The 12330-nt window shown below is 40.5% G+C and overlaps 1 non-coding gene across 1 annotated transcript; it reads right to left on the bottom strand.

Annotated features, from left to right (window-relative positions):
• Positions 1-11928: 11928 nt before the first annotated feature.
• On the bottom strand, positions 11929-12035 carry LOC128580048 (U6 spliceosomal RNA). Its single transcript, XR_008378409.1, has one exon. It is a non-coding gene; the product is annotated as a U6 spliceosomal RNA (small nuclear RNA).
• Between the last annotated feature and the right edge of the window lie 295 nt (positions 12036-12330).

The raw sequence follows: 12330 nt of genomic DNA on the forward strand, positions 1-12330 counted from the left end.
TCTGGCACCTCCCCTTCTTGGTCCCTATGTTCTGTGGTGACAAGTTCTGTGACCTGGTTTTTATCATTATCATACATGAAGGCATGATCCCTGCATCTTCACAATCTTCCCTAATTGCCTATGAAGACTCATCATTTCACTTTGCCACATCCAGGGGGAACTCCACCATGAATAATGTCCTGACATGATCAATAAATAACTAGCATTGCAGTCACGTGATTTGTCTTTGTCTCTGTGAGAGATGTAGGGCTGGCAGTGAGTGAATGAGGAAACTTCCGTGGCCCTGCACCCATGATCTTCCTCTAGCTTCTCAGAATCTTCTTTGAGTTGCAGGATTCTCGCTCCTCTGCAGTAATTCTTTGCCCATTAACCCAAGTCCCTGTCAGTGCTGCTTAATCTTTGAGTCACCTATTTCTCAGTGACCTGATACGACATACCATAAGAATATAAGACCTGCCCCAAAATTTTTCCAGTGTGGGATTCTCTTTTTCAATGTGGGCACTGAGGGATAGATGCTGCTAAGGCTGACACCAACCTGACATGATTCAGGACATGCCTCCACATTCCAGCTACTCCATACTAGCCATCCTATGAGATGGATTCAGGGTCCTTTCATGCTCTTGGAAAACCTCCTTCCCCACCTCCATTATCCACTGTGAACATATTAAGTGAGACTCCATTAAAGGTGAGCAACATCTACCTTCTGCAATCTGTGCTTAGTACTGTCAGGAGACATCAAGGGGGATAAATGCTATTAACTTCTTTGGGGCATTAACAGGCTTTGGGACGGAGAGAAATTAAAGATCCTTCCCCACTAATGACTCTTTCCCATCACAAGCAGATAAAAACAGTGTAAAGCTACACATGGGACAGAACAGTACTGTCCTACAAAAATGGGAGTAAATATTAATAAGGGAAGGCGTTCTAAGTATTTGAATCTCCTCATAGCTTACTCTGCCTCCAGATTGGAAGACTAAATTAGGTTCAGGTTATTACTCCTCAATCAAGTACCTGGTCTGGTTTGCCAAAATATGGCCAAACATTATACAGAAAGACAACCAGTTATGCTAAGATCTCTCACTTTCTAATGTTGGCATTTAAGGGACAGAACATCTAATGCCCAGAAGTACATGACTCAGAATATCTTTGAGAATGTGGAGAAAATTTAAAATAGTAACAATCAAGGATCATTTTAATGACGACACTGGGTGGTACCATGTGTTAGGAAACAACAGCCTTGAGGGAGGCACAAAAAAGACCCTCAGCTACTCCCAGGTCAAGATGGCAGCTAGAGCTCACACTGAAACCTACCTCAACTCCAAACATTCTGTGCAAATGAGGTGTGAAAGGAAATGTCCATGGATCAGAAACACAGCAATCCCTTCCTAAAGAAAGCAAAGAGAACAACAACAAAAAAGACAACGATGATGAGGATAAAGGGACCAGAGATGTTCCATTTTCTGGGTTCTGAGGACAGCTCTGAGTCAGCCACTTATGGTAGGAGCAAGTTCACAATGGCCAGGTCGGCACCTGTGGCTCAAAGGAGTAGGGCATCGGTCCCATATACTGGAGGTGGTGGGTTCAAACCTGGCCCCCACCAAAAACTGCAAAAAAACAAACAAAACAAACAAACAAAAAATTCACAATGGCCAGATAGGGGTGTAGGCTGAAGATGCACACCTCTGATAATGCAAGGTTTCTCATAATACATAAACAAATCACCTGGGGATTTGTTAAACTATAGATTCTGATTCAGTAGGTGTGGGTATGGCTTGAAATTCTGCTTCCTAACAAGCTCCCACATGATGCCTTTGCTGCTGGTCTGTGGCCCACACTTTAAATAGTTAAATTACTAAAGAAAGGACATCTAGCTCTCAATAGAGTTATCTCCTGAGGAATAAAAGAAATGAGATGGGCAGAGGAATAAAATAAATGAGATGGGCACAAATGAATGAGCCACACAGTGGCTCACATCTGTAATCCAGCACTTTGGGAGGCTAAGATGGAAGGATCACTTGAGGCCAAGAGTTGAAGATCAGTGTGGGAAACATAGCAAGACCTCCATCTCTATTAAAAAAAAAAATTAGCTAGGTATGGTGGTATGCACGTGTAGTCCCACTTATTTAAAAGGCTGAAGCAAGAGGATCACTTGAGCCCAGAAATTCAAGGCTACAGTGATCACATCCCTGCATTCCAGCCTGGGTGATAAAGCAAAAGCCTGTAAAAATAAAATAAAAAGGGGGGGGGGAAGGAAGAAATGAGGTAGAGATAGCAGCCAGAGGGTACCCAATCTACTTCAATTATTGTTATTAACGATAATTTCTTACAAGAGGATATGCATAGGTAAAAGGACTAGGAAAACAGGACAAAATATTAAGAGTTATTGCTTTTGAGTGACAGACACATGGTGATTATTTTCTGCTTCCTCATTTTCTACATTTCCCAAATTTCTTCAAAAATAGAAAGAGAAAGGAAAGGGAAAGGAAAAAAGGAAAGAAAAGATGAATATAGCATTCTGAGCTGCATTCCTTTTTGGAGCTCTGGGAGAATCTGTTTCCTTGGCTTTTTCAGCTTCTAGAAGCCATGAACATTCTTTGGTTTATAGCATCTTCCTCCATCTTTGAAGCCAGTAGCAATAGGCCAGATCCTTCTCACACCTCTCTTGGTTCTGTCTTCCTCTTCCAAAAGACTCTTGAAATTACACTAGATACCTCCAGATAAACCAGGATAATCTCCGCATCTTAAGGTCAGGTGATCAGCAATCTTAATTTCCCTTGCATGTAACCTAACATATTCACAGGTTCCAGGAAGTAAAACATGGACATCTGCCCCACAGATCTCCTACTTAGGAGTCCTTCACACCTTGCCCCACACCAGGCTTCTTCCACCTCCAACCCAGTCTTTATGTGTTTAAGCTTTGGGTTGTTTTTGTATCTTTTGATTCAAGTGTCTCCCCACGATTTTTTAGAAAGTAACATTCCTCTTCTTCCTTTTTTTTTGAGGAGGGGAGACAGAATCTAACTTTGTCACCCTTGGTAGAGCGCTGTGGCATCATGGCTGACATCAACCTCAAACTCTTGGGTTCAAGTGATTGATGCTGTGCCTCAGTCTCCCAAGTAACTGGGACTACAGGTGCCTGCCATAGCAACTGGCTATTTTTGTTGTTGTTTAGAGATGGGAGTTGGGGATTCTCACTCTTGCTCAGGCTGGTCTTGAACACCTGAGCTCCAGCAATCCACCTGCCTCGGCTTCCCAGAGTGCTAGGATTACAGGCGTGAGCCACTGCACCTGGCCCTCTTCTTCTAATAAAAAAAGGAAAATAAAAAGACAATTACAGCACTAAAACTTATTTGAGATTAGATAATAGTACTTACTTATATACATTTGAAGGAAAATATGGAAAACCTCATGATTCACAAGATAATGGGTAAAGTACTCAGAAATTTCTTGGCTCAGTAGTAAAGAACAATTAGGCCCAGATTCTATGCTATTCTTATCCTGCCTACCAAATATTAAAAGCAAGATCTGAGAAAATCAAATTCTTTTCAAAAAATTTAACTATGTCCCAGAACAAGACTCAAAAATATTTACAGAAGGGCAGCGCCTGTGGCTCAGTGAGTGGGGCGCCAGTCCCATATGCCGAGGGTGGCAGGTTCAAACCCAGCCCCGGCCAAACTGCAACCAAAAAATAGCCGGGCATTGTGGTGGGCGCCTGTAGTCCCAGCTGCTTGGCAGGCTGAGGCAAGAGAATCGCGTAAGCCCAAGAGTTAAGAGGTTGCTGTGAGCCGTGTGACGCCACAGCACTCTACCCGAGGGCGGTACAGTGAGACTCTGTCTCTACAAAAAAAAAATATTTACAGAAATACAGATGATCCAATCACAGTGGCTGGCATTCAATTTAAAAAATCACTTAGCGCTCAAGGAGTAGGGCTCCGGTCCCATATGCCAGAGGTCGTGGGTTCAAACCCAGCCCCGGTCAAAAACCAAAAAAAAAAAAAAAATCACTTAGCACATAGAGCAGGAAAATATGACCCACAATGAGGAGAAAAATATAAATCAATTGAAACAGACACAGATGTTGGACGCAACAAAGGCGTTAAAATACCTATATGGAACGGCCACTAAAATCTTTATCATGTCCCGTGGGTCAGTTTGCATGTTCTTGCACTAATATCACAGTCTTGTTTATTTCTATTTCATTGTCTTTTTTTTCTTTATTTCATATAAGTCACTTTTTCCTTTTTATAGTTTTATTATTTGTGTTTTTCTTCATCCAAGTAACAAAGTTGACAAGTTCCTCTAAAAATCCAATTCAAATTTTCTTTGGGAATGCATTAATTTGGTTACCCGGAAAGAATAGAAATCTTTTAATATTATCTCATTAAGAACATGGAATGTCTGTCAATTTATTCAGATCATTTTATACCTTAAAGTTTTGACATTTTCTCCTCAATCGTTCTCTTATGTGTTCTTGGTTGTCAATTCCTACATGTTTTCACAGGTTTTTTAGTGTTTGTTGTTGATTTTATTTTGCCTTTAGTTATTACCCTTAGTTTTTGCTAGTGCAGAGAAATGCTATTGATTTTTATCGGTTGATCTCTCTTGCAGCCTTGATGAGATTCTGTTGGTTTTATAGGACAATATCAACATATCTCTCCCAGTTTCTGCGTTTCTTTCTCTTCTTTCCTTTTAATTTTAATCAGAAGCTCCAGGAATACTTTGAACATTGAAAACATATTTTCTTTCTTTCTTTTTTTTTAATTTTTATTTTTGGGGATTCATTGAGGGTACAAGAAACCAGGTTACACTGATTGCATTTTTAGGTAAAGTCCCTCTTGCAATCCTGTCTGGTCCCCAAAAGGTGTGTCACACACCAAGACCCTACCCTCCTCCCTCCTTCCCTCTCTCTGCTCTCCTCCCCCTTCCTCCTTTCCCTGCCCCTCCCTCCTTCTTTCAAAAACATATTTTCTATGCCAGAGGTTGGCAAACTACCGTCCATAGGCTAAATCCTGCCCTCTGTCTGTTTTTCTTTTTTTCCCAACCTATTTTTATATATCTGGTAAGTCAAAAACGTTTGCAATTAATGTGACCCTAGGAACATTAATTTTCAACTTCAATTGAGCAAAATGTTCTAAAAATGAGTTCTATTCTTCCCATCAATAGATCTGTATTTCAAAAAACATGGCACTCAGTACAGGGTGTCCATAAAGTTAGTGTGCAATTTAAAATAGTTTAATATTGGTGTCCATAAAGTTAGTGTGCAATTTAAAATAGTTTAATACAGGGTGTCCATAAAGTTAGTGTACAATTTAAAATAGTTTAATATTGCACACAAACTTTATGGATACCCTATGAGTTTCACCCCAAAAAATGTAGAGATGTATTTTCTCTATTGTTATATAAATACCTACTTAACATCCTAAAGCCTAAAATATTTGCTATCTAGCACTTTAGAGAAAAAGTTCACTGATCCCTTTTTCTATGCTTCAGCCTTTCCCCCAACTGCTATTTGCCATAGCTGTTTGTGCTGAGTTTCTCCTCAAATAAACAAGTTTGTCAAACTGATCACCTTTGAGTGCTGTAAATAAAATGAGCATTAAATCATATGATTGTGTGATTAAGAAGTTATTTTTGAGTTGTCCTGTTACTGCTCCCCTTTAAATATCATGAATAACTTAAGCTTGAAAGGCGGAAAATCAGAAATGTCAAATAAACTTTCAGAGTAAATATCAAACCAGGACACTCTGAAGTTACTTTGGGGATCCAAGGACAATGATGAAGCCTCCAAATCTCTATTCTTGGCATGGAGAACTTTGTCATTTGACCCTCTTACCCCAAGACAGAACTTCAATTGAAACCGTCTGTTCCTGGAAGCAGGCTCATCACAATATTAGCTGTTGATCTTCAAAATTAACATTTCAGAGATATTGTTCCATTGGTTTCAAAGTTTATGATGGCTCCATTTTTGGTTATTAGAACAATAGACAAGTACTGGCTAACCACCTGGTGAAGAGAGAGCCTTGGCACGATCTGTCAGACCCAGTCGGCAGCACCGAGAGCCAGTACCCAGCTGCTAGGGCTTCCCACAGCCTAACACAACTACCTTCATGTCCCAGGTTTCTGTTAAACTTGGATTAATCCTGCACCCGATTTTCCTCAAACACCCATAAACAATGCCACCTCTGGACTTTTTTTTTAATTATTGTTAAATCATAGCTGTGTACATTAGTGCAATCAAGGGGGTACAGTGTGCTGGTTTCATATACAATCTGAAATGTTCTCATCAAACTGTTCAATGTAGCCTTCATGGCATTTTCTTAGTTATTGTATGTAGACATTTGTATTCTGCCTTTAGTAAGTTTCCCCTGTACCCATTCTAAGATGCACCTGTAGGTGTGGCCCTCACCCTCCCTCCACCATAACCTCCCCCCTCCCTTCCCCTTCCTTGGCCCTTTCCCCATATTCTTGTGCTATAGTTGGGTTATAGCCTTCATATGAAAGCTGTAAATTAGCTTCATAGTAGGGCTGAGTACATTGGATACTTTTTCTTCCATTCTTGAGATACTTTACTAAGAAGAATATGTTCCAGCTCCATCCATGAAAGAGGTAAAGTCTCCATCTTTCTTTAAGGCTGCATAATATTCCATGGTATACATGTACCACAATTTGTTAATCTATTCGTGGGTCGATGGGCACTTGGGCTTCTTCATGACTTAGCAATTATGAATTGGGCTGCAATAAACATTCTGGTACAAATGTCTTTGGCCACCTCTGGACTTTTGTCCTTGATGATCACTTCCTCTGAAATAACTCACACCCCAGATTCTGCACAACCCAGTCCCTTACGACTTTCTGGCCTCAGGTGTCACCTCAGATGGTACCCACCTGAACCAAGCATAAAGCAGCATCCTTTCCCCGCCTTTGACCAGCCTCTCATATTTGTTACTGCTTATACCTTCTCCCTCTAGCATGTAAGTGCAAGAAAGTCAAGGAGTTTGTCTACTGCAGTATGCGGCACCTGAAACAGTGCCTGACATGACTCAGGCACTTGAGGTTTGTTGCTTTAATAAGTGGCTTCCATGAGTTGCATGAGAAGGATTAGAAATTCCATTTTCTTTCTCCCTTGTCTTGACCTAATATTTTCAGGAGGGTGTCTCTGTTCAGACTAAAGAACATGAGGCATCTAGGATTTTGCCCCTTGGTGGAACTGGAAAGAAGGGAACTTGAATGAGATTGCTTCATAAAAATCTCTTCATAAAACCTTGGGGTCTTGGGACAGGGACACAGTTATCCCTCACACACAAGAGAAAACCAGACCTAAAAACCAACCTCCAAGAGAAACTGGGGCCAATGACCTTCCTTCTGCACTTTCTACAACCCAGGCCACAGTACTGCCTCACTCCCTGTTCTGTCCAGCCTCCAGAGTCCTTAAAAGAAGTTTCCTGGGATTCAGGAAACTATTGAAAGAGCAGTTTGGGTTCAGAAGAAAAAGAAGGACTAAGTATGTGAGGAGCTCAGGAGGTAGACTTTACCTATGCTTTAGCCTTTACCAGTCTACTCACAGAGTGTCTCAGAACATAAAGACATGAGTCTCCACTCAACAAAAAAAGGGGATTACTACCTTAATGACCACCTTGTATGGTGCAAATATTGCTATACCTCTTCCCCAAATTGACAGCTATGCCTGCATCTTCACATTCTTTAAGGCCAGGAAAAGACACATAGAAAGCTCTCTCTACCACTGAGTTACTGCTCTCCATCCTCCTTCGCTGCATTTTTTCATCTCAGCTTTAAAGCAAGGAGTATAACGATGATCCATTTATTTCTTCCCCATCTGTAATATGGAAACAATAATGCCTAAGGAATGGATTGTTGTGAAGATTAAATTGGTTAATATTGCAAAGCACTTAAAACTGTGCCTGACAACCAGAAAGCACTATCTAAAGAGTTTGCTGTCATTATTCTTTAAATACATTTTTTGATTCAGTTTCCTAATCATGGTAATTTTTATATCTATCTTTATAATTGAGGCTCATAGTGCATTTTTATAGTATATTTCTTATATTTTTATTTTAAGCAAATGCTAATTTCATACAATATGCGGGAGCCTTCCACTTGAAAATAACTCAAATAGCTTTAGGATGAGCTATTTTTAGAAATTATAATCAAATTACAGAGAATTCATCTGTAAAACCATCAAGCCATCATTGGTAATTTCTTTCCTCTAGTTTTCTATTTCTCTTGGGTTGTGATTTTTGTCTTGTCAACCAAAGACTCACATCTCTCCTAGGCATGCTGGAGTTGGATGTGGCCGGTGACATGCTTTGATCAGTGAAAGTGAGAGGAGGTTCCCAATGTTCTGGGCATCAAGATTTTTAAAAGCTGCCCAGGTGATTGAAAAGCACAGCCAAAACTGAAAAACGCTTATGTAAGGGTGGAACGAATTGGTTACAACATGTATCTCTAACCTAGACACTCTGGAACCGGAGCCCAGATATAGTGCCCCCAGGGTTGGGGTGGGGCAGGGGTGCCCAAAGCAGCCCCAGCAACACTTTGGGCCACTCACAAGTCTCCCACAGCTCAGTTTCTCACTCTCCCTGACACCTTTCTTTCCCATTTCCTTCCTCCCCAGAGCTTGGAGATGCAGGAGGGAGAATTGGCCCCTTCAGATCCGTTGGGCGTGGTGGTGAGGGGGAAGGTCCAGAGGAGCCCAGAGGATGCCTCAGGCCTGTTCACAAAGGCCTTTCACACGCCCCTGGCCCAGGCTCACTCCGCCAGGGCTCACTCCTCTACATCCCGTTGTAGCAGAGAGAGGTGGCCCCTGGTCACACATTGCAGGCTCCCCCATTCCCTGCAGGCCTGAGAAGCCAGTTCTGCAAGAAGCACAGAAGGGAAGGCAACCCAAAGCAGCTGTAGGGAGACAGGAAAGACTGAGGTTACAGTCCCTAAAGGGGGAGGCTGGTGCAGATGTTTTTTAGAACCTGGGCATCTGCAGGAATTGCAGACCTTGGAATTAGCACCCACAAGGGGTGCTGTGTTGGCTCGTTCTTCATGCCCAATGGTTTTACAGAGAAATTAAAATCTAAAAAATAAAAATAAAAAAGCTCCTCCCAAAGCTATTTGAGTGATTTTCAGATGGAAAATGCATCTGGGAGCCCATCTAGGGCCCATCCAGGTGTCTCCAGAATCTGGACCTCAGAATTATTTTGTCATTTTTTTTTTTGTGGTTTTTGGCTGGGGCTAGGTTTGAACCTGCCACCTCCAGCATATGGGACTGGCGCTCTACTCCTTGAGCCACAGGCGCCACCCCTCAGAATTATTTTGGAGTCTTCACTTACACTCAGCTTCAGTAGGGGGGTCTCCAACGTCTTTAGGAACCAGGGGCCTCGTCCCCACATCTCCTCTCAGGCCTGTGCGAGAGTGTGGTGTGGGGAAGCTGTTAGTCCTGTCTTCCCAACATAGGCGTTTCCTGCCTCACATCAGAAATTTGTTCATGAAAATCGGAAGTTCTATGTGAAAATGCTAATTGTAAGGCTATTTCCTAATTTTTGAAGTAGCTTTATTGAAGTGTAATTGATAATCAACTGCACATATTTTAGGCATAGAATTTGAAAAGTTGTGATATGGGTAGACCCCTGAAACCATCACCACAGTCAAGATAGTGAGCATATCTGCTACCCTCTAGTTTTCTCATGGCCCTTTGTAATCTTCAACAGTGTCACCCAAACGATGTCACTATAGTTTGCATTTTCTAAAGAATTACATATATGCAATCATCAATATATCCTCTTTTAGGGGTGGGGAACTCTGATACTTTCACTCACAATGATTATTTTGCGATTTATGTATATCAGTAGTCCATTCCTTTTCATTGCTGAGTAATGTTCCATTGTATGAATATCCCACAAGTTCTTTAGACATTTGGATTATTCTCAGTGTGTGTTACAAATAAAGGTACTATGAATATTCACATATAGGGCCCTGAATGAACACGTGCTTTCATTTCTCTTCTGGGATTGGAATGACTGGGTCATATAGGTGTTTAATATTTTAAGAAGCTGACAAATAATTTTCCAGAGTGGCTGTACCATTTTAACATTCCATCAGCAGTGTATGAGAGAATTCCAGTTCTTCCAACACTTGGTATTTTAAATGGGAAAAACTATGTTACAGGGAACCCACAACTTCCCAACAGTGTCCTAGAATCTAACTAAAAACACACTAAACACCTATATAAAAATAGCAAATTAAAATCTTGAGACATAAAGCTTAAAACATTGTTTTGCATCACCCAAAACAGTTGCTTTACATTCAGTAAGTGATGCACACAGAGACCCACATCACTCTTATTAATTCTGAAGTTCTACTTTATATTTGGAATGTAACAAACTTTTCCCACATAGTAAGATATTCAGTAAGTCTTTTTGATGTAAACAAGTTTTTCCCAAACTGTCAAAAAATATTGACAGAAATATTCTATGAAAATCTGGGTATTGAAAATTAAAAGACATTCTACTGGGACAACATACAGATTTTCCTATATTTCCAGTTCCTCCCTGGGGCACACAGTAGGGATGTTCTCTCCACCCAAGCCCCTTGTATCTGGGTGGGATCATGTGACTTATTTGACTAGTCACATGTGAGTAGATATGATGTATGTCATCTCCCAGCAGTTTTGACAGCCAGGGCAATTTACCTGTTTCTCCCTCTGCCACATCACCAGCTCTCAATGCTACTTTATCTAGTAGTGGTGGACAATGACCCTAGTAGTGGTGGACAATGACCCAAAGCCCAGTGTTCTCAGCTTAGCACACAATAGTTCAATTTTTGAAAGAAGCCCTTGTGCTGTTAAGCTGCTGAAATTTCAAGGTTGTTACTGTGAAGAACATGGCCTATCCTGCCAACTACGTGAAGTCAATTTTGGATACTCAAGTTTTGCTAGGAAAGCAAAATTCTTTAGGTTTTCAAATTTAATGCCAAATTATGTTATTGGTTTGCCTTTCCCCTTCTCAATATTTTTACTCTCATACTACCGGAATCAACTTTACCCGCAAGTTACATACTTCACTGCTCTTTTCAAAGAACCTGGTTTTATTAAACTTAAATTTCGTTTCTAGTCCGTTAATTTAAGCTTCAATGTAAAAGAGTATAGTATGATAGTCAAGGTCATGGGCTTGCAGCCAGACTGCCTCGGTTTGAATCCCAGCTTTGTCAATGTCACGTGATCTTGAGCAAGTTACTTACCCTCCTGTGTCTGTGTTTTTTTTGTTCGTTTTTTTTTTAAGACAGAGTCTCACTATGTTGCCCTCAGTAGAATTCCATGGTGTCACAGTTCACAGCAACCTCCTACTCTTGGGCTTATGCGATTCTCTTGCCTCAGTCTCCCAAGTAGCTGGGACTACAGGTGCCTGCCACAACGCCCGGCTATTTTTGTTGTTGCAGTTGTCATTGTTGATTCTAGCTTGCCCGGGCCAGATTCCAACCCACCAGCCTCAGTGTATGTGCTGGCACCCTACCTACTGAGCTACAGGCACCTGCCTGTGTCTGTTTTGTGTCTGTAAAATGGGATGGCAGTGCCTACTTCATTTGATTTTTGGATTAACACATGTAAAACAGTGCCTGGCATTTGGACAAATGTATGTTCAATAAATATTACTTGTTACAATAAATGTCTCTTCCTCTTTTTTCTTCCCAAACTATTGAAATTAGCATCTGATTCATTTCAGTCTTAAAAATATGAAAGGCATTTAAAGCTAACATGTGCCTTCAGATTTCCTATTAAATTATGTCCCCCTTTTTTTGGTATAAAATGTTCTCTTCATTTCATAGACGACTTATGCCATTTTGATTATTTAACCCAAGGGCTTAATTTCATAATAATTTCTCGATTTAAACTAATTAAAACTTCATCTTTATTTTTTTTATTTTTAAAATATGGAAGGCTTCATGAATATTTGCATATCATCCTTGAGCAGGGGCCATGCTAATCTTCTCTGTATCATTCTAATTTTAGTGTATGCACAGCCAAAGCGATCACTCATCTTTATTTCTAATTTTATTGATCAATACAGAACTCTGACAAAAGTTTAAGTGGCCAAATATGTGTCCTCTTTTATATGCATTTCAAAATACGTTCTTCGTATGTTTTCCTTTTTTTGTTTTATTTTTGTCTACTAAACAGTGTGGTCATTTAAGAAGTATTTTCAACAATGCCACTAAAATCATTATCTTCCTTTATGTTTCAAGAAGTTTTTGCATTTACAATTGCTAAATGTAGGTCAAGTTTGACTACCTTTTGTATTTTTTTGCAGTTTTTTTGGCCAGGGCTGG

This window comes from Nycticebus coucang, chromosome 2, assembly GCF_027406575.1.
Source record: "Nycticebus coucang isolate mNycCou1 chromosome 2, mNycCou1.pri, whole genome shotgun sequence".
Lineage (NCBI taxonomy): Eukaryota > Metazoa > Chordata > Mammalia > Primates > Lorisidae > Nycticebus > Nycticebus coucang.